The sequence below is a fragment of the Pectinophora gossypiella genome, chromosome 25 (assembly GCF_024362695.1).
Source record: "Pectinophora gossypiella chromosome 25, ilPecGoss1.1, whole genome shotgun sequence".
Classification (NCBI taxonomy): domain Eukaryota; kingdom Metazoa; phylum Arthropoda; class Insecta; order Lepidoptera; family Gelechiidae; genus Pectinophora; species Pectinophora gossypiella.
Genome location: NC_065428.1, coordinates 9,623,771 through 9,648,385, shown reverse-complemented (window position 1 = coordinate 9,648,385; position 24,615 = coordinate 9,623,771). Strand labels below are relative to the sequence as shown.

General features: G+C 38.0%; 1 protein-coding gene across 1 annotated transcript in view; it reads left to right on the top strand.

Moving 5' to 3' along the window:
- Window positions 1–3,797: 3,797 nt before the first annotated feature.
- The window catches only part of LOC126378011 (kin of IRRE-like protein 1), a 445,390-nt gene continuing 424,572 nt past the window's right edge, over window positions 3,798–24,615 (top strand). Inside the window, exon 1 of the mRNA XM_050026033.1 lies at window positions 3,798–4,073. The gene's annotated coding sequence lies outside the window, so the exon portion shown is untranslated. The remainder of the gene's footprint in view (window positions 4,074–24,615) is intronic.

Below are 24,615 nucleotides of genomic sequence, written 5' to 3'. Positions count from 1 at the left end.
ATCACTTTGTGAGACTATTCTTTTCAGGCTTGAATCACCTGATTGTCCGAAAAAGTAAAATGATTCCGTGCTTCGGAAGGTACGTTAAGCCGTTGGTCCCGGCTATTAGCCGTAAAAACACCTCCACCAATCCGCAGTGGACCAGTGTGGTGGAGTATGCTCCATACCCCCTCCGGTTGATTGAGGGGAGGCCTGTGCCCAGCAGTGGGACGTATATAGGCTGTTTGTGTATGTACTGTAATAATAGTATCATGTATGTACACATTTTGTTAGTGACATCGTAACGAATACCGAAGGGGATGATTCAACTCATGATTTCGAGTATTTCTTTTTGTATTCCTATTTACACTTGCAAATTCAGTCGTTTCGATGTAAACTTGGATGCAATCCCACTTCAATCTTCCTTCCCTTCTCCTTAAATTTCAGACTTGATATCACTGGCAAAAACACACTTCTTCCCATTATCACACACCGGACACTTCATACAAAACACCTCGTTTTACACAGACACCACAAATTGACGTTTTCGTACACGCGCATCTGTGTGTGTGACGCCTGACGCCATACGATTGAAGACTAAAGTAAGACCGAGAGGGGGTGAGGTAAACCTAGCTCAGCCGCTGGTGGGGAGCGGAGAATTTCCGTTTTATACGTACGTGGGACGGGCTAACCTATAAAATGCTACTTAGGTTCTATGTCGATCTTGTGAAGTAGCGAGTAGGCGCCGCTACTTCAAAAACGCACCCCTGATCCCGGACAGCAGCGGTATCAGTACTGGTTGGAGGCCGAGGAAATGGATTCTGTTAGGGCTCTAGCTAGAACATCACCGATTGAGAAATTGGTCGGTGTACTGCGGAACGGAAGGCGATTGGGGCAACCACCGTTCTACACGCCCTATCTATGGAGTAATGGCGATTACTCCACCGACAAGAGCGCAGCTCTTAAATAAAGAGAGAGACGTAGTACATAACATAACATAAACAGCCTATATACGTCCCACTGCTGGGCACAGGCCTCCCCTCAAACAACCGGAGGGGGTATGGAGCATACTCCACCACGCTGCTCCAATGCGGGTTGGTGGAGGTGTTTTTACGGCTAATAGTCGGGACCAACGGCTTAACGTGCCCTCCGAAGCACGGAATCATCTTACTTTTTCGGACAATCAGGTGATTCAAGCCTGAAAAGTCCTTACCAAACAAAGGACAGTCTCACAAAGTGATTTGGACAATGTCCCCATCGGGAATCGAACCCGGACCTCCAGATCGTGAGCCTAACGCTCTAACCACTAGACCACGGAGGCTGTTGTTGACGTAGTACATATTATTCCTTATTCTATGCCATTAAGGTAAGCAAAGACCATGGAATTCCACTTAATTTTGACTTTTATAATCAACAAAGTCTTTGTGCCTTAATCTGGCGAAGAAATCGATATCATAGCGAATTACTAAATCAAACACCATAATCCCAGGTTATGGGGCAACTTACAGGCTTTACGACGAAAAAATTGATCGTAAATAAAAAAGAAGAGATTCAGTACAGGCCGGGGGTAGTTGGAAAAAAGTTAAACTTAAGGGAGGTTTAAAATTTATTATTAAATCCACTGAGCGACTGAGCGTCACTTTAGAGAGAAACTTTAGCACGTAACTTTTTTGGTCGAAAAAATAGACTTTGTTGAGCAAAATGTTTAGTAGATAATTGATAAATTCAAATTCAAAAATATATTTATTCAATAAGTAACATAGATACACTTTAAATCGTCAATTTTTACATAACAAACGTCTCCTCCGCCTAAAACTACTGCAGATAACAATTCCAATTCAATTCAAAGATTGCGTGTGCAAAATAAGTACAAGTTAACAATAAATATATGCATAATAATAAATAAATTCATAATATAGATTTATAAAGTTTTAATTTTTTTAAATCATTTATTCAACGTAATTATCATGGATAAACTTGTTGAAGGTAAATGTAATATTTTTGAATTTACGTCATTTCGCAAGTTGTTATGGCTGAGGAGAAGAAATGACAAGGAGAAGAAACTGCAACAGATCAATGAGGGTATTTATTACAAGTTATTTAATAATTATAGGATAATGGCCCCGATTCCTGCAGACACCGCCTAATTTTATTTTAAGTTATATCCGTCATTTTCATATTCGTCGAAAAGGAAAGGGACGGATGATTCGCAGCTCTTAATTTTAGGAAGAATGAGTAAATGAATGAAAAACCCGGGCGAATCAAAAGATACGTCGCTGGTATACAATCCGTTTGACGTGCTGTCTACTTAACTGTGTCGGGTTATTGACGGATGTAAAATTTTTAGACGGTTGGTTTAGATTTGTGCTCAAAATTGACGTGTGTTCCATAAATTTTATGCTTGTCGATTACCCGTCCCTTTCCTTTTCGGCGGATAAGAAAATGACAGATATAACTTAAAATAAAATTAGATGGTATTTACAGGAATTAGCACCATTATTTAGTTATTGTTAAAGAAAAGATATTGTTTTCATTATGTTATATATGCGGTAAGTACACAGATTTCTAAGTTTATTATAGAAGGAAGTATATTGTTTAGATAATGTCGCATTAGGCATGTACCCGTTATGACTATGTGTATTGAATACCAAAGATAATAAATAATAAATAAGTAAAACATCTCGTGTAGTCCTGTGGTTTGGTGTCGGATTCCCGATACTTATTATGAAGGCGATGCGATTTCCAACATATCACACATTGGTCTTATCTTCTCTCGTGTGGGTTGTGAGAACAATGACCGTTTTCATCAACCCATCAGGGTTACTATTGAGCTGCCAAAGGCCCCTGGTAATTACTTACCAGGCGTTACCGCCAACATGCTTACTTAAGGTTTATTCCTCGTTCGTCCTGAAGTTTTGTCCCACATTCCAAAAAATTCTTAGTTCGTCCCATATCAATTTCGAAGTCTTGCTTCGTCCCAAATTATAAGTAGGTACTTTAAAGGTATAGTCAACAAAAAAGAATACTTACTTACTTATTTTTTTAAAGTTAAATACCAATAAAACAAGTCTTATCATTAAAATATAAATCACTTTTATTATTCAGTATCACATTCAAAATCACAGAAATGTTATATTATAATAATTTTAAATAAATACAGAACAGTCAGATCTATGAGAAACAATAATTAGGCAATATTTACAATTAAAAATATAAAAAAAATGATTTATTAAGTTTTATTATAATAAAATAATACGAGTAATATTTAAAATAATTATCCTTTTTTGCTGATTGTACAATATAGTAAGTTTGGCATATAAAAAAAACATGGGCCGTATAAGGAATACAAAATGGGACGAAGTAGGAATAAAATATTTAAAATTATATTTTGGGACGAAGGAAGAATATTGTTCGGGACGACATAGGAATTTTTTATGTGGGACAAAACTCAGTGGGACAAACGAAGAATAAATCTTACTTAAGTATATAGTAGCCGGGATCGGCTGGTTAACGTGCCCTCCGAGGCACGGACCATCTTACTTTCGGACAATCAGATGATCCGCCTGCATTATCCTAACCAAACTAGGAATCAGTAAATTATATTTGTGTTGTCTCCATCGGGATTCGAACCCGGGACCTCCGGATCGTGAGCCCAACGCGCCACCACTGAACGACAGAGGTCGTTTGTCTTAATATTATCATGATTGTTTTTATTTATTTGTAAGCAAAACGATTTTTTTTTCTCTCTAAATTTTTTTATCAAACTACCGTCTCTTGCGATATCACAGCCAGTTGATCGTCGGACGCGCTCGCGGACAGACGTCTTGTCTTCTATACGCGCTATGTTCGCGTTCGTTTGTTCGTTTCACACCCTCGACGATTATATTATGTAGTTTAGTCGTGCATTGTGAACTCTGTGACTGTGATAATCGAAAACTATTGCTATCCTGCTCAAACTTTTTATAGTGTACGATTTTACCAAATATCCAAGCATGGTGCGCGTGTTAGTGACTTTGGGCCACTGTTGTCTGTGTTGCTACACACTGGACTGGACTGATGGTGGACTGCTGTCTAGATGTATTATGGATGTAAAGGTGAGATTATTATACGCTGATTTGAGAAGGATTTATTTTTTTCAATCGTGAAGAACTATCTTTACATGTGATGCTTATACATATAATTATAATATTTATTAAATTTATAAATAACTTTTGGTGTTAAGTATGAACTAGGTTGAGTTGCTTTGAAATAAAATGTTTTAATAACACATTAGTTTTTCTTATAGGTAATTATATTGATAAAATGTATCGTAAGTTCGCCAGCCGTGGGAGTCCAGTTGTTCTACCAACTGCCTCTCAATTTGAGGTCGCAGGTTCAATGATTGTCGAATGTGTTTGGATTAATGTTTGGATCATAAATGATTATCACGTGCTCAGCGGTGAAGGAAAACATCGTGCGGAAACCCACATTCCGAGAAAAGCAGTTTTCATAGGTATGTGAAATAACCTGTATTGGGCTGGTATTTCCTTCGCAAGTTGGAAGGTTAGACAGGCAGTCGCTTCTATAAAAAAACATGACCTGTCAAATTTTCAGGTTAGGTAAGCGGACCCTGTGAAAAACGGGATAATGCTAGGGAGATGGCTATGAGGCAAAAAGACCTTGACCGGAAGATATAGACCAGAAAACTTTGATATTAACTAACTGAACCCTCCATTTTACATCCTAAGTCCTTCTGTCCAAAGCTCTGCGCACAAATTAAGTATTTATCCCAAGTACAACCATTAAGTTGAATTATGTTGTAACTTTTAACATAGAGTACGCACATTACGGCTATGAAAGATGATGGATTTTTTTAAACTTAACTTAATATACTTTGGGGGACAGGCTAAAATCTATTTTTACTTTGAAAGTTTAAAATTTGAGCCTTGTTTCAAGGCTTTTTAGAAGTGTGGCTCTCTATTGATGACTTATACACAGATTGTTAGTGGGTGTGTGTGAAGCAAATGGAATTCTATAGTCTCTGCTTACACCGGTGGGAAATAGGCGTGAGTTTATGTATGTATTTGTGTATGTGTTAGTGGAATTATAACGAATACTGAGGGGGATGATTCAGCCCATGATTCTGACTTAATATCAAGTGAACCGTTGCAAAACTCACGTGTTTTTTTATGTTCAATTAAAATACTTTTGCGATGGAAATTTCCCCTTGATATTAACTCAGAATAATGAGCTGAATCATCTCCCTCAGTATTCGTTATGACGTCACTTACACCCGGTACAAGTACGTACAGATAGCCATACGAGTACGTATGGGTGTTAGTGACACCGTAACGAATACCGAAGGGGATGACTGGAACCATGAAACTGAGTTAATATCAAGTGGAATTTTCTGTCGCAAAGGTATGGAACTGAAAAAATAAATAAAAATAAAACATTAAAATTTTGCAAATAAACATAGTTTCCTTGATATCAATTCAGAATCATAGTCTGAAAGTATAGAATGGAAAATAATTTAAAAAAGCAAGAAAAATCCTGAATATCAACTAAGCATCGTAGCCTGTATGGTCTGCTTCAGTATTCGTTACGTTGTTACTAACAACCTGATAATCGTTAAAAAGTCATACATATAACATAACGTAAACAGCCTATGTACGCTACTGCAGGGCAGAGGCCTCCCCTCAGTCAATTTGAGGGGGTATGGAGCATACTCCACCAAGCTGCTCCACGACGGGTGTGCGGGTGCGTTAAAAAAGATATTGGCAGTTAAATTTTGACCGGAATTGAATGGATATTAAGATAAGACAGATTCGTTAAACTTTTAACGATTGAAATTGGCTGAATAGCGGTCGGCATTCGTGCCTCGTTTTATCAAAATGGAGTCAGATATTGTTAAAAGATAAAAGAGTCGACTTTTGTTTTATTTTATCTACGCTGAATTAGGAGCGAATAAGAAACATAGAAAACATTCAGCTGCTTGTCTTCCCGGAAATGTCGTAAAATCCGACAGCAGGACTGTGTCTTTTCTAAGAGGGATATCAATTACATCTATCCAACATTCATCAATCATAATTTAGGATTAAAACAAAAATCGACCTTTTTATTAGATTAGATAGATAAAATACTTTATTGAGTACAAGGGACACAAAATACAGAGATATATTACTATATACATTACTATTATTATTATTACTATTGATATATTACTGCTCTGCAATCATTATTTATTTTATCATTTTATTATCATTGGTTTATGCCTGTGCTGGATTCGAACCCGTGACCTGAAATTGAGAGGCAAGCGTTTTACCAACTGGACTACCACGGCTCGTTAGATATAATATTATAGCTAGTTGAACAAAGCATGGATTTTAAAAGGACATTCTGTCTTTCGACTTTAAACAACTGAATTCGATTTTATGCGTTTGAATTCATGTTTGGATCGTAGATATTTAACATCTCGTTTCGTTTCCTGGTTAATTAGTGCTCTCTCCCTTTTACATGAGACTCAAACATGTCTGACGAAGAGTGGGTGTGTCTAAGTACTTTATTTATTTATTTATACCTCTGCCTACCCATTTGCGGATACAGCTTCATTTCCTCGGCTATACAGGTTGTAAGAAGCTGCAGTAGTTTTGGGTGGATGAGACGTTCGTTATTTAAAAAATGACGATTAAAAGTGTAACTACCTATGTTCCCTACTGAATAAAGATATGTTCCAATTTCGAATTTTGATGCTAAAGCTAACTTTTAAAAACAGATATAGAAATAATATTTACACTGCCATCTGTACATTTTAAAGCATAACTACCAACATGATAGTGAGAACGTTGTTCAATGAAGTATTGGCGTCTTGTTGTAGTTTCAAAACATACCGCTAGATGGGGCTAGTAGTCATAATTTTGAGCCAAGATTTTCAGTTTCAAGGACTTGATATAGGTATTAATAAACTAATCTCAGCTGAGACTGCCCTCAAGATCATGCTCAAGTCCCTGTTTTTATATAAGAACTGTCACATTGACCTGATTTTGAGGGCAATTTTGAAGCTGAGATTAGTTTATTAATGTGGGATAATGAAATAACTCGGATATTTTTTAAATGTCTTTACTCCTTTTTTATACACACACACCTTATATTAAAACCATAATCATCTCACCCGACCGACATCGCACCAAAGACTCCTTTCTTACTTTTTAAAACTGCCTTACGTCCCATTCATTAACCATCCTCATTTCATACCATAAACAAATTCCCATTCATTATCCTTACATAGCCTTCTCACTTTCCTACATTAATACCACCAATAGAGTCCGCACCATGTGTGAGCCCTCACTCAGCACTCCCTACTTGTCTGGCCAAATAGTTAATGCCAATTACGGCAAATAATAAGCACAATATTTATAAAACGGGTACATAATTATTACAAAATAAGATGTAATGGCAGAAGCATAATATAAAAATAATTATTGCTTGATATTTGGTTCACATTAATGTGTAGAATTATGTTGCTACCTATATCGCTTCTCTCTATTTTGATCAGAATAATAATGGGTGGAGGTTGTAATTGTGTCTGGGTGTGATAAAAAGGGTTAACATTTGTACCCAAAAACAAAGACAAAAGATAGAAGAATGAATTTAGGTACATACATAAAACATAAACAGCTTATATACGTCCCGCTGCTGGGCACAGGCCTCCCCTCAATCAACCGGAGGGGGTATGGAGCATACTCCACCACGCTGCTCCACTGCGGGTTGGTGGAGGTGTTTTTACGGCTAATAGCCGGGACCAACGGCTTAACGTGCCCTCCGAAGCACGGAATCATCTTACTTTTTCGGACAATCAGGTGATTCAAGCCTGAAAAGTCCTTACCAAACAAAGGACAGTCTCACAAAGTGATTTCGACAATGAGCCTAACACTCTAACCAATAGACCACGGAAGCTTTTAGTGATATAATTATATACATACACGGTCACACGTTATACGGAGCATCTCAATTCGGACAAAAATACCGTATCCAAACTTCCGACTTATTTATTCTCAATGTTCAAAGCGTGGGTTTACCTACGGTTTACTTGTTTGAATTTAAAAGAAATAATAAGTACCGATGTTCGAAATGACACAATCCTGCTGTCGGATTTCACGACATGCCCGGAATGTTCTAGCAAATTCTCAATGATTCTGGTTATCATCGAATGTTGAAACTCGATTCAAAGTTGCATGTTATAAAGAGAAGACTATTCATTATGCCTACAACCGGATGTGCACTGCGTTTTTTTGCATACAGCCTCTGACAGCCTTCGACTGGAGTGGTTCAAACTATAGACTTCTCCTCGGAAAGCCTTTACTTCGTGTGGGTTGTGAGGTGAACCAACCCCATCAACCCCGGTGTCAGGGTTATTATTGAGCCGCGAAAGGCCGCTTTACTGAAATCTATAAACATTGAATCTAGTTGAAAACCTTGTTAAACGAAGTACATCATCATCATCACGCCGTTATCCGCGAAGGGGTAGGCAGAGGTGCATTGTATATACACTCAAGGAGTGAGCATCCTTATGTAATAGGGTGGCAGCCTATTGCCATTACCCGGACACAAATCCTGGAAAATCACGTGACATTAATTATCTATAAAAAATGAATGAAAACTGAAGTATAAAAAAGTAACTATTTAGCTTATAAAGTAAGTCTCAGAGGTACATCCATCGCAAGATGAAATATGTGCCCACACCTCACCGAGCTTTCTGTTAAACCAACGTGATAGGTGGTGAGCCGCATCGCCGTCTAAAATGAATGGTCGAGCCAACTTATAAATATTACTACAAGACACACGTATTGACCCCAATTCGCTGCTGATTCAAGTTCATGACTTGTACCGGCGAAGCTTGTGAATGGAACCGGTTTTAGAACGAAATTATGAATGAGAAACCAGCGGTAGTAAGTGCGACTGTCACACCGAAGCGAGCGGACGAACAAACGGTTCTTTTTGAAGTGAATTTTTAGGAACAAATATGGCTGTAAATTACCTTTGTCTTGCATTTGGTATTTATATTTTGAGCAGAATCTCTACAGTATTATCTCGTTTTCCTGACCTAACCTGAAGATTTGACAGGTCTGGTTTTTACAGAAGCGACTGGCCTTTCTGACCTTCCAACCCGCGAAGAGAAAACCAGCCCAATACAGGTTAGGTTACATACTTACCTCTGAAAATACATTTCTCGGGAATGTGGGTTTCCCCACGTGGTCGGTTAATTCTTTCATAATCCTCTCAGACGACGCCCTGAGTCGAGTTTCGCGCTCACCTGGGCACCCTCAGGGCTGTTGGCTTAAATTTTGTACCGGGTGAGAGGTCTCAGCGCTCTGCATTTGTCCGGCCGAGCGGCAAATCACTACATAGTATATTACAAAGTCGCTTTTTCTGTCCCTATATCCCTATGTACACTTAAATCTTTAAAACTACGCACCGGATTATGATGCGGGTTTTTTTAATAGATAGAGTGATTCAAGAGGAAGGTTTATATGTATAAAAACATCCATTAAATAGTGGAGAAATACTGTTATTTTTGAGGTTTTTAGTGTAATGTCGTAAATAATTTCATTTTTTCCTCAGCATTGCACCCGAGCGAAGCCGGGGCGGGTCGCTAGTCTATAATAAATCTGGTCAAGAAAACAGTTGATTGGCATAATCTTTTCCAACTTTTTTAAAGACCGAGTTCATTAAAAAGTCGATTACAGTACGGTGTGACAAGATTCATCGTGAGACCATTCATAGCCGGTGTAGTAATAAAGCCATACTTAATCTTTTTTCATCTACCAACTGGTTTTACAAGACATGCATTACAAGACATGCATGTATTATGTTCGCTGATGATTTATCAATAATTATAAAAAGTAATCCGGATAATATAAATATTTATGAAGATGATATTAACAACACTATTAAATCTGTAGTTGAATGGCTTGACACTAATAATCTCTGTCTAAATCTAAATAAATCCAAATATATACAATTTAATGTAAAAGGACGTAAAGAAATAAACCTTAATTTAAATTACAATGGAATTACACTAGAAAAAGTAGATAATGTGAAATTTTTAGGCATAGACATTAATAGTAAACTCAATTTTGATAACCAAATAGAAAAAGTTAGTGATAAGCTAAGTAAATTTGTTTACGTCCTAAGAAGACTGTCTAGACTAACTTCACAAAGAGTTACACAACAGGCTTACTACGGGTATGTTGCCTCAATTCTCAATTACGGACTCCTGCTATGGGGCAATGGCAAAGATAACAAGAGAGCACTTGTAGCTCAAAAACAGTGTATTAGAGCCATCTGTAACAAAGCACCTTATATTTCGTGTCGTCCGCTGTTTGTAAGCTTACGAATTTTGACAGTCCCTTGTATGTATATACTGGAGGTATTTAAATTTGTTAAAAAGCATGGACATTTGTTTAAGACAGCAGCTGATATTAATCCTAGAAGGAGACGACTACCACACGAACTAGCAAGGGACTACTGTCCAAAAACTACACTTTGTTTAGAAAGTCCTCATAACATCGCACCTTTAGAACTAAACTGGCTTAACTCAAAATTTATAGTATATGTGTTTTTGCATTAAAACGACATTTTAAAGCATAATTCATAACCCTACAAGATTAAAATGTCGTATTTCATAGTGTGAGTAAAGAGACGCTAGTTCGGTCTCTTTATTTCGTCGCAAATTACTTTCGTCGCTTCAAATCAAAACCGACCAATTCAGTTGTCCGCCAACCGTGAGTGAGTGCACGCGTGTGTTAAGCTGGCGGATTTTGAGATGCGTCACTTTATTGCAAAAAGTAAAGGTAAGTTTCATTAAGTATGTTTTAGTCGTAAAGTGAAACTTTATCGGTTTGAGCCACTTTATGTCTTAAATTTTGGAATCGTATAAAGGAGTTTTTAGTGATGCGTCGTTATTTTATAAAATATATCGTTATGTTTTGTAGCCGTTTTTTGATTGTGGCAATTTTTTATAAAAATATGTTTATCAACGCGTGTCAATTCTTAACTTCTTTTTGATTTTATTCAAACTCTTACCGTCCGTTATTATTCTGTTTTAGGTTAAGTCAAAAAGATGTCGAAGAAATTTGTACGAGCGAATAAAATATTCAAAGCCATGCACTTATCACCACCAAGTGTTAAACCGAACCTGAGCCTCCTCCTCTTCGTCCATTACCAAATAACATAACAGTACATCGTGCAACTAAAACAATTGCTCCTTATCCTGAAAAAGCCGACTTTGACGAAAGACTGGAACCCGCTTCTCTCGTTTCTTTAGACCTCCAGCAACCTGCATCAAACACAAATATCTCAGATTCAGTACTAGCTACAAAGCATACGACAACGTCAACTTCTATGAAACAAGAAACGCCTGTTGCACGTGGGAACTCCATGAAATGCTCTTTGAATGTAACAGCTTTACGACCCGATCGTTTACCACTCAAAGTTTTTTCAAAGCTTGCCTCTGACCATCCGCTGATAATGAGTGAGCTGAAATCTTCGACGCATTCGCTTCCTACTAACACGCCTAAATCTTATAGTGATCCTGCAGAAATAACTCATCTCCAAGAACAGACCTCTCATAAGCATGCAAATGTCTCTCCTATATCTCCTACCTCAGGTCACCTGTCATCTATGCTTTCTGCTTCAGTGCAATTTACAGGATCGGTTCCCGCAACGAAATTTTCTTCGGCAGTACCAAGTTTGATGTCAACAACCTTAAATAACATATTAAATAAAATTCCTGATAAACAAAATATATTAACTCCAATGGAATATTTAGGCAACACACACGTGTTAGGGAACACGTTCAGCTGCTTCTCTTCCCGGGCATGTCGTAAAAACCGACAGAGGGATTGTGTCCTCTAACATGATGGACTAATGTTATGGGCGATAGGCTGATCCCTTATCACCATAAGGTTCATCATATCCATCTTTGGACTTCGTATCAACAGTGGCTGCAAGTTGTCTTTGATTACTTGTGGCTCTGCCCACCCCATTAGGGATTACGGGCGTGAGTTTATGTATGTATGTATGTGAATATTTAGGCAATAAAGAAAATACATGCCCAAATATTGGCGAAGTAGAAGACAGCTCGCCGTTAGACATTTCCGTTAAGATACCCTCCAAAAAACTACCAACGCAGCGCACATTAAGAAATCATTCTCGTTCTCCAGAATATATAAGTTGATGTAATATTATACTCAGATAATTGCGGAGGACAGAATAAAAACAAGTATATAGCCAGCTTACTCTCTTTTGCAGTTATTTACTTTCAAAACATTAAATCAATAACTCACAAATTTCTGATACAAGGCCATACACAGAACGAAGGCGATAATGCCCATAGTTTGATAGAAAAGGAAGTAAAACGAAACCTAAGATCTGGTCCAATTTATAATCCATCGCAGTATGCGACTCTAATAAAAAGTGCAAAGAAAACAGGAACTCCTTTTAAAGTGCACGAAATCGATTATACTTTCTTTCTTGATTTAAAAGACTTACAGTACCAATGGGGCTATAACTTTAACGAAAACGAAAACAAGGAACACGTTACCTGGTGTGACATAAAATGTTTAAAATATTTAGAAGACGAACCATTTATTTATTTATTTGTACACAATGAAACAGACACAAGAAACATACAAAGAAAACAGATAGTACAGGCAAGCTTATCTCTAAACAAAGAGATTTCTTCCAGCTGACCTACGTACCATTTGCAGTATATTACAGAACTTTCTAATTAGAAACTGAATACAAAAAAATTTCGCTTCGTAATAAGAGGAAAAAGATGAGAAGTCTGGAAGACGTGGAGGTTGGAAAAGCCTATTCCCAACAGTTGGGACTGAGCGCCAATAAATAGAAGGATCTCAAAGATCTCATTAATAAAAAAATAATACCGCCATACTCTTCCAATTATTTTCTTAATATTTTAGACTAGTTATAAGCTAAAAAGCCTAGTTTGTATAAGAATTTACATATAAAAAATGTTGATATTACTTTTTCAGAAGATACTCTAATTTTGTTCCTAGAATTTTTTATTTACCTAGTTAAGTAAAACTTAAGTTTTGATATTACTTTTTCAGAAGAAACTTTAATTTTGTTGCTAGATTTTAAGATTTTCTACAAATTATTACTAAAATGTGACTGAGATAATAAAGACTGATTAATGATTATTCGTTGTTTTGTATTAAGTCGATAATCTCCTACTACCCAAAAATAATAAAGTGTCCCGAACTTAAAAAATACATAGTTCTTATACGTAGTTTTGATACTAAACTGACCTAACATATATTCTGTCTAATGAAGTAAAAAGTGTTTTAGCAATAAAGTGACTCAATTTCGAACTGATCTTTTAAAAAAAGAAAAAACGTACTAAAATAATCAATTTACAATCTACTTTAGGTGTTTTTATATACTTTATGAAGAAAATTACAATATTCAAACAATTTATTTTGATAATTTCCAATATTTAAAAAAATAGTAGATCTCGAAAGTTGTAATGCAATGTTTCAGTACAGTGTTTGGCGTTTTCCCTAAAGTTGCATTTTTTTGGATTACGTCAGTTTATTTTTAAGGGTGCGACATGTGCATAAAAGTATACAATAAGATACCTGATAAATTTAAAAACGGACCCACTAAAGTTATGACTTTTAAATTACGCGAATGGCTTATTACTAATAGCTTTTATAGTATTAGAGAATTTTTGAATTTTTGACATTTGCATGCTAATAATAATTAGCAGGATAGAGATGCTGTAACACTGCTTTATACCATATTGTGACTCTGTACCTACCTATCCTAAGCGAATAAATGATTTCTGATTTCTGATTTCTGATTTCTGATTTCTGAACAAATTGACAGCATGGTAGACCATTGATCAACATCGAAGGTTGGCTGGAGGAAGCAATTAGTCTCGTAACAGCGCAAGATCGATGTCGATGTGGTATTTTTATATTGGGTTTGAATCTGTCTTTTTTTGTTTGGAAAGGAAGTTCTGCTACTTGGTGCTCTAGGTTAAGTCGTGAATTATTTAAAAATAAAAATAAAAAATAAAATAATGTTTATTGTGATACACAGGTTTACCTACATAACACAAATATAAAAAAAGAAAAAACTGTGCTAGGGAATGCAATCCGGACTCAAGATCTCGCAAGGTCCCGAAATTTTCGGGATCGCGTCCCATCATCCCGTTTTTCCCAGGGTCCGCTTACCTAACCTGAAGATTTTGACAAGTCCGGTTTTTGACAGAAGCGATTGCCTGTCTGACCTTCCAACCCGCGAAGGGAAAACCATCCCAATACAGGTTAGGTCACATACCTCCGTGGGTTTCCTCACGATATTTTTCTTCACCACTGTACACGTGATAATCTTCTCTTCTTCTATCGTGATAATCATTTATAAAGTGAGAGGTAAGCGTTCTAACAACTGGCCTACCACGGCTCATGAAGATAATTACAACATCAAATTGTAACCCCGAAAAAGTTGAATATAATTTACTTAATCTAAAAGTTTGAATAGCAATTTTATTTTTATTTCTTGTATTGTAATTATGCCTTATACATAAATGCTTTCTATGTATAGAATTCACATAGAAAGCCTACCTTTTTTTGTCGTGGCTTATTGTAGATTTTCCGCTAATGGCATTAACTACTTGGCGGGAAGAATGCCTACCACAACCCTGACTCTCCCTACAAAATCCTCATTATTTTCATGTTGCTGCTGTCCTGCTTTACCACGTTAGTGCGAGCGAGACAGATTGTATGCTCGCGGTCCTAGTTAGGTGAGAATTTTCTTCTTTACATACATAAACTCACGCCTATTTCTCACCGTGTAAGAAGAGACTATGGAATTCCATTTAAGTACTTTGATCCTGACACACTTCTCTTGCTTCCTCCACATTCATCAATCGTTTCATACACGCACGCCGGTTCAGAGTAGATCGAACTGAACCTTTTCTAAGAACGTCTCCAATTTGGTCAAAGTACGTCCTTCTAGGTCTTCCTCCGCCAGCCGTACCACCTTTGCTTTATCTGCTTTCGTAATCCTATTATCCTTCATCCGCTCTACGTGTCCAAACCAACTTAACATTCCCTTCTCAATCTCAGTCACTTTAACGTCTTTTACACCAGATCTCTCTTTTACTACACTGTTTTCGTAACTTCTGAAGGCCTAAGCCTTTGCTTCAAGGCCGAAGCCATTTACAAACAAGATATAAATCCTAACTAAGATCCTCCCCACACGATCAAGCCAAGCCTCAAGTTCAAGCCGTCAAGCCGCAATGATACTAGTAAAAACAATTAACCACTTTCGGGCAAGTATGCGAAGACAATGGCCTACACACTTTACACTGAAATTGGTTACTTCGTACACCGTCGAACAAAGTTAGGGGCCAAATAAAAACAATAAAATCTCACCCGGCTCTCTGCTTATCCCGTGCGCGTGAGGCGCTTGTTTATGTATGTATGTGTAATCCACGAATACATTCCCAATTGAGGTAGTCACAGGTACAGCCATAGCACAGTGATCTAATTACTTGCGTATCACCAAGCTCCATTAGACCAACGTTACACACCATATACTCCATCATCATCATCAGCCCATTAACGTGCCCACTGCTGGGGCACGGGTCTTCCCTATGGATGGATAGGGAGAACGGGCCTTAAACCATCACGCGGGCCCAGTGCGCGGGTTATTAACGACTGCCAATGCAGCCATCCTATGACCGGCCTTTGTGAAAGTTGCTTAACTTCAACAATCGCAGACCGAGCGCGTGAACCGCTGCGCCACCGAGCTCCGCCGAGGTCTTTTACAATATTGTGTTATTTAGTCTGTACCCCTAACGTTGTCTCCCTGTCTACCCTCAAAGTAATTAATTAAACTTGTACAAGTTCTCGCATGTCGAGCCGCCCTGCCAACTTGAGCCAAGTAGCATACCTTATCTGGATGTGACAATATGTTATGTGAGATGGAGAAACTTTTATTGACAGCACTTTGATGGTCTTACCACGCGAGGCTTGTTGTTTTTCTTTTCACCCTTTTCGGATTGATTTTAGGATTCTTAAGGAGTCTTGATAGTAAACCCGTGGTAGCCCAGTTGGTGGAACGCTTGCTCACTTTGAGGTCGCAGGTTCGAATCCTGTACAGGCCTAAACCAATGATTGTCGATTTGTTTTCGAATTGATGTTTGGATCATAAATGATTATCACGTGCTCAGCGGTGAAGGAAAACGTCGAGTGGAAACCCATATTGCGGGTTGGTGAAGTTGGTTTTACGCACGAAATCATCTAACTTGCAAAAGCCTTACCAATCAAAGGACAGTCTCACAATGTGATTTCGACAATGTATCCATCGGGAATCGAACCTGGACCTCCAGATCGTGAGCCTAACACTCTAACCACTAGACCACGGAGGCTTTAAGCTTATATTTTGTTATATTTAAAACTTCTAGACCCATCTATAAACTGTATCTCTAAGACTTAGTCTAGGTATACAAGCATGATATTTTGACCTAAAACACATCATACATTATGGATTAGAGGCTTTATAATATGTTCTACTTCGAGATAGCCCTTTCATTTTGTCCTCGAGTGTACTTTGATGAGTTTCGGGTGTATAGTTATTTTGACAACCGGTGTATTAAATTATGAGACCCCTAATTACTTATGTAGGTCGAATGATTAGCGTATTTGCTTAATATAGGTTCCATAGAATAGATTATCAATTATCAAACTACCTCTAAATTTGAAAAAGCAGCTGGCAAAGTAGCTAGCGAGGAGTGTGTATACACTATACACCTCTGGCTTACGCCTTCGGGGATATAGGCGTGATATTTTTGTTTAAGTTGGAATAAAATTCCCGGGTTCGATTCCCGGTGGGGACATATAACAAAAATTACTTTGTGGTCCCTAGTTTGGTTAGGACATTACAAGCTGATCACAAGATTGTCCGAAAGTAAGATCAACCGTGCTTCGTTGGTCCCGGTTATTACTTACTACTTACTGATGTAAGTAAGTAGTCGTTACGTGAGCCATGTCAGGGGCCTTTGGCGGCTCAATAGTAACCCTGACACCAGGGTTGATGAGGTTGGTACTCCACCACACAACCCACACGATAGAAGAGAAGAAGAGTAAAAGTAAGCAGACAGGCAGAGGTCATTACAGACTCAATCAATTAATAATTTACTGCACCTATAACGTAAGGGCAGTAACATAACATAGGTTCACGACCAGGGATGTTAGGAAGCTCCGTAACCGTAACCATGTTTTTTTTTTGACGTGACTTATTGTAGATTTGCCGTAGATGGCAATAACTACTTGGCCGGACAAATGGGGAGCGCTGAAGGCTCTCACCCGGGTAACCGTAACCGAAACTATCGGATATCCGATATAAAAAGTCATCTGTAACCGTAACCGAATCCGAAATAAAAGTTTCGGATAGTATCGGATAGGGGCGAAGAGTCACTTTGTATTTTACTTTTGAAATTCCTTAAAAAAATAATATCCGTAACCGAAATTATCCGAAACTAACGGATAATCTGAAATAGTTTATTATCCGTATCCGTAACCGTATCCGGTATATTAATCATTCTTAAATCCGTATCCGAAATTTCATATCATATCCCATTTGGGGTAGTCAGTACAACCATCGCAAGATGAATTAAGCACCCACACCTCACCGAGCTTTCTGTTAGACCAACGTGACAGGTGGTGAGCCGTATCGCCGTCTTTTGGTCGAGCCAACTGTGTTAGTGAAAACTGTACTTAAGATAAATTAATAACTCATTGGTGCAAGTCCGGTACCAGGTTTCGAACCGGCGGCGCTCCCCGATTGAGAGGCAAGCTGGTGTGTCACAGGACAACACTGGCACAGGACAGTAACAACCGGATCAGTTTTTGTTTATTCAAATTCAAATTCAAAAATATCTTTATTCAGTAGGTAACATAGTTACACTTTGAATCGTCAATTTTACATAACGAACGTCTCATCCGCCTAAAACTACTGCAGCTTCTCACAACCTGTATAGCCGGGGAAAAGAAGCTGCAAGAAAAACCTCGGCACAGGGCCCTAGACGTTCTTTAAAAAAATAAAAATAAACATTAAGGTACATACAACATTACAGTATGGCCCAATGCGCTGTATGAGGAGAAAACAATTTATTTATTTATTTCTCTCTCTACAAAGGATCACTTAATAACTAATGGGTACAAAATGTTTTGAAAGAATACCTTTGAGAGAGCTGGAGTCTGTACTGGGCTCGAAACCCGTATTACAGTTCACCAGGCTGCCCCTCTGAACTATGTAAAGTGCTATACTAATTAATTAAGTGCATTATAGCACGTAGTATGTTACACATGTTTCATAACAACTCAAAAGAGAAATAATACATTAAAAAAAGGATAAGAACTAAAAACAGAATAGCAAAAAAAAATAAAAAAAAAAAAAAAAATACAATATACCCCCGCCCTCTCGATGATAGGTGCGCGACTCGACTGCCCGTATCTGCGTAGATGCTGTGACTTGCATGTCATAGCATCTAATATTAGATAAAGCTACTAACATCTAGAATAAGTTTACTAACACATATGAGACATGTTTCGTGAAATAAATAAATTATTATTATTATTTTTTAATATACAAACTAATACATATTTGTTATTTTAAAAAAACGTCTAGGGCCCTGTGCCGAGGTTTTTCATGCAGCTTCTTTTCCCCGGCTATACAGGTTGTGAGAAGCTGCAGTAGTTTTAGGCGGATGAGGCGTTCGTTATGTAAAATTGACAATTCAAAGTGTAACTATGTTACCTACTGAATAAAGATACTTTTGAATTTGAATTTAAAGAATACAACAAAAAAAAAACATTGTGTGAAAAGAAAAACAAAACGAAAAATAAGACTATATAAATAACATGAAAAATACTAAAATAAATTATAATTTCAAAATTAAAAAGTAAACAATCACACAAAAATAAAAATAATAATAGAAAAAACAAAACAGTAAATCATTAATAAATGTTCTCGCAAAAAGCTAAACACTTTCTCCAAACAATCCACCATCTATATGCGAACACAAATCACATTGTGGTGTCGGTTCCAACATCGCGGAGAGGTGACGCAAAGCACGCATAACAGGTGAATTCGCGCGAGATAAACACAGTAGGCGGCCTTATTGCTAAACAGCAATTACTCCCAGTCTTCCGTCTCTCGATTTATTAAACGTTTTCTTTTTTCAAAATGGCGTATTTTTCTTCAACCGTAAATTTACGAACACGTCTTCATTCATCATTAAACTCCATTTCGCTAAGTTTGTCATACGGACAAACGGAATACCGTTTTATATATGCGTATGTTGGTTAGTATATTATTGCTTAGACCATTAGTTGGAATGCTGTGGATGTGACTTACATAAAAAATCGTATCTTAATAACAAATGAAGCAAATTACGACTCGGAATTGTTTTTTCGACGTTATCTTGGATAGATTTGTTGAAGGACAATTTAACATTCTTGAATGATAAGAAAATGCGAACACATCGGGCGGAATGCAAGAGGGAAACCACTGCCCTATCCCTTTCCCTTATCTTTTCCCCTTAAAAAGTACCATGAAGAAGGCTGCACCGATAAGAGCGTGGCTCTTAAATTAGTGATGATGATGAGGTATACATCACAAACTATAACAAGGTTATGAGAAGCTGCAGTAGTTTTAGGCGGATGAGACGTTCGTTATGTAAAAATTGACGATTCAAAGTGAATGAATTTGAATTTATCATAATATAATTATTATTTATCATTGAAGGAACCTAAGAACATAATAATACAATGACACAAAACCTTCCACAAAATTACATAATGCGTAACAAATTGGCAATTATAATATGGCGATGGATGTTCGAACAGCTACAGCCTCCGTGGTGTAGTGATTAAAGCATTGAGCTGATGATCTGGGTTCGATTCCCGATAGGGACATTGTCGAAATCACTTTTTGAGACTGCTCTTTGTTTAATAAGGATATTGAAAGAAAGAAAGAAAGAATGAAAGAAACGTTTGTTATAAAGGGACACCACAGCAACAAATATAAAACAAACAAAAAATATACAATATATATTGCAGGCTGGAATCACCAGATTGTCTGAAAAATTAAGTTCCTCCTGGAAGAAATGGAGGGACGCCTTTATGGAGCAGAAGGATACTTCGAGCTAGACCAGGCAAGGCAAAAAATATTTTTGGTTGTTGTGGTTTACGAAAAGTAAACCAAATCTTCCGTCTCATCCACCCAAATCGTTCGCCCTCACGGCTCATTACCCCAGTGTTGCAGTGAATCAAGAGAAACGGACTATTTTAATTGTTCCTACGTGGATCATTAACGGGAGATCCGATCGGGCGTTTCGTGGAATGTCTGTGTTGCGGTCGTATCGATCCGGATTGCGGTTTGAGTTTTGCCGTCGCGTTTTCGTTTTTGGCCATTTGTTTATGAATTAGATGTTTATGCGTTGAGATTTTTTGGAGGATTAGAATTGGATTAGTGTTAAAGATATTTTTTAATATAAGTACTTAAGCACTTCTATTGTATTTGAATCACAAATAACTAACAATCTCATAGATACATTGATGATGAGATGTTTCTGTTTTTCTAATGAAGTGTGGTATTGTTTATATTCAGTGGCTCTTGAGTTGATAATTATTGGGTATTTTGCATGTAATTTTTATATATTTAGGTATATTTTTTTTTATTTTTGTGTGTCATCGTCATCATCAGCCCATTAACGTCCCCACTGCTAGGGCACGGGCCTTAAACCATCACGCGGGCCTAGTGCGGATTGATGGTTATTAACGACTGCTAATGCAGCCGGGACCAACGGCTTAACGTGCTTTCCGAAGCACGGAGGAGCTCGAGATGAAAACTTTTTTTTTGTGGTCACCCATCCTATGACCGGCCTTTGTTAAAGTTGCTTAACTTCAACAATCGCAGACCGAGCGCGTTTACCGCTGCGCCACCGAGCTCCTCATTTTTTTGTGTATGTATTTATAAATGTATATTACCCTGACACCAGGGTTTGGGGTTGGTGATCCACCTCAAAACCCACACGATAGAAGATGGAAGAAGAATGTATATTATATATTTATTTATTATACCTCTAGTGCATGTATTTATTGGTAAGTCGTACTTAGTGTACACCTGGAAGAAATCGCTCCCTCATTCAGCGCTTATCGCTATCGACCCACTAGGGTCGATTAATCCTTTCAAATATTCTTCCTCTCAGACGACGCCCTGAGCCGAGGTTCGCGCCCAACTGGGCACCCTCAGGCCTGTTGTTTTAAACGTTGTACCGGGTGAGAGCCTTCAGCGCTCCACATTTGTCCGGCCAAGTAGTTAATGCCATCTGCGGCAATCTACATTAAGTCACGTCAGAAATAAAAACTCCTGAGAACGACACATCTCTGATCTTGAATCCAACCCTATAACTACTAATCCATAGCACGTTAAACACAATGTTGTCACCCAACATAAACATAACATAAACATAAACAGCCTATATACGTCCCACTGCTGGGCACAGGCCTCCCCTCAATCAACCGGAGGGGGTATGGAGCATACTCCACCACGCTGCTCCACTGCGGGTTGGTGGAGGTGTTTTTACGGCTAATAGCCGGGACCAACGGCTTAACGTGCCCTCCGAAGCACGGAATCATCTTACTTTTTCGGACAATCAGGTGATTCAAGCCTGAAAAGTCCTTACCAAACAAAGGACAGTCTCACAAAGTGATTTCGACAATGTCCCCGTCGGGAATCGAACCCGGACCTCCAGATCGTGAGCCTAACGCTCTAACCACTAGACCACGGAGGCTGTCGCCCAACACACAGTAATAATTAACATTATTCGCACCAATGACAATTATTGATATCCCGGCTCCAAACATCGGGACGTCTAACGTCATCGCTTGTCGACACGCATACGTCACCGTACGTCACCGTACGTCATTTTGACGTAGTTTATGTTTGTCGTCCACGTCGCGCTGTTGGTGTAACGTGTTACTAATTGATATGTGAATGCGATACAGTTGCGGATCAAGGGTTGTAGTTTTAGACAATTGGCTCGACCATTAAAGACTATGATACGACTCACCACTTGTCACATCCCTTTGTGTCATTTTCAATCACGGAATAGAAGAAAGAGTTTGGAAAGGGCCTAACGCGCATTTTGTTCATCATTCAAAAAAGAGCAGTTCGCGCTATATATAATCTGCGTCGTATGTACTCTTTAAGGGAGCTGTTTAAAGAAATAAATATACTGATGGTCGCAAGTCAATATATTTATGAAAACATTATGTATGTCCGTAAAAATGTATCTCTCCTTCCGAGAAACTGTGAAAGGCATACATACAATACAAAAAAATAAAAATAAAATTGCTATTCAAAATTCTAGTTTACGTTTTTACAAAAGTCAGAAAATTAATTTAAAGCTCATGTGAAGCTTACTATAAGATTAATGACTACCTAAATGATAAAAATGACTGGTATTGAATGTGTTCCTTTACGTATAGTTGTTAAATAACATGTAATATATAATACCCTCATTGTATTAAAACATGTGTTGCTGTTGCAGTTTCTTGTCGTAAATTACGGAAATACGAAAATGACGTAAATTCAAAACAAGTTCATCCATGAGAATTACGTTGAATAAATGATTCTGATTTCTGTATGAGAACCGTTGTCGCCGGTTCAACCCCACTCTCTTTTACTCCTGCAAACAGATAACTACGATAGCTCTACTGCTTCTCAAATTCCATAGTCACTTTAGCGGCAATGTATATTTTAGTTGATAAGTTGCAACTTTATCATTGCTTTTTTTATGATACTGCATACAAAAGTAATTTTTGATAAATAGCCGATAAAGAGGGATTTCCTTGCATGATATTTGACTTATTGCCTTACAGGTTATAATAATACACAAGACCTTTTAATTTATTAACACGGAACGGTGTTTTTATAGTGTCAACGAATTCTTTAACTATAGGAATAAGTCTTAATAATAATATAATTAGATATATGTATAAATATTTGCACACCTGCTTGCAGGTTGAATACATGCACTGTTTTACTTAGAATAAGATCTTTAACTTTGTGTTCTTGCAAATAAATGATTGATTGATTGATTGATTGAACACTGTGTGGCGTAAAGTTTGCGGACATTACCGATAAAGTGACTATGGAATTTGAGAAGCAGTAGAGCTATCGTAGTTACCTGTTTGCAGGAGTAGTAGTAAAAGAGTGTAGGGTTGAACCGGCGACAGTGGTTCTCGTACAAAATCCGCGTTAGGCTGCGTTTCCATTGGCGGGGAGCATGGCGGAGAGGAGCGGAGATGTGCAGGAATCGACCAATCACCGCGAGGGAGAGAGTGATAGAGCGTCTTCGTTTTTCGCTCTCACGAACGCTGTGATTGGTCAAATCCGCATAGCTCCGCTCTTCTCCGCCCATCTCCGCGTCAGTGGAAACCCCGTCTTAGGGCCTTTTCAACCTCCTTCTGCTATTCCGTATTCGACCCCCACGTTACGTCCCTAAATCCGACACTACATCGATATACAACATCAATACAGTGTACCTATGTGTGTTGTAGTCATTTGTATTGATTGTCTTCTATGTCAGTGGAGAGGTGAGGAGAACCAGGTAGTCCTGCGCGTAGATTTGTCACTCCACATGAGACGGGGATAATGTCCTTTTCACCACGAATGATGATCATCTTCATCTTATCGTGTGGGTTGTGAGGTGGAATACCGAGGTAGGTATTCAAATACAAATACAAATCTTTATTGGTAACGTAAGCTACATGTCATTGGTACGTACATTAATTAAGTGTAACTAATTAATTAAGTGTAATTAGTGTGTAGTGTATTCCACCTCATGTGTAGCATTCTCTATTCCTGTCTATCAAAGGCCAGTTCTTTCACTTCTTTCTTCCATCGTGTGGGTTGCGGGGTGGAGTAGGTACCAACCTCATCAACCCTGGTGTCCGGGTTATTATTGAGCCGCAAAAGGCCCCTGACATGCCTCACGTAACTACTTGGCCGGACAAATGATGAGCGCTGAGGGCTCTGAACCGGTACAAAATTTAAGATAACACCAAAACAAGTAAAAATAAAAATGTATAAATGTATTAACTGTTGGTGAGTCAATTAAATAAATACTTAAATAAAATAATAATAATACACATAACATTGGTCGAGCAGGCGCCATAGTCCCCAATAGCGCCAGAATCCGGTCCACTAACCCCCAACCCAATAGCCCTGTTCCTTTTGTTCCCATAATCTGCAATAGTCCTACACGAACCGGGAATTGTCTTCGGGTGCACTCCCATAGTGCATACAGGGATAATCGCCGGTTGGTGTCACACCACATTAAGATTAAACTGTCTTAAAGGGCCTCTACGTGTTGGCTTCGGCCCCACGCACGCCTTCCAAAAGTCCGGGACTCCCGAGATATGGAAATGATACACATAATAATTGTAATCTAAAACTTTTTCATACGTCGAAAATATTATGAAATCAAGTTATAAAATGGGTCTATTAGGTTAGGTTTATTTCGCGTGAGACTTGCCAAAAATCCTTTAAACA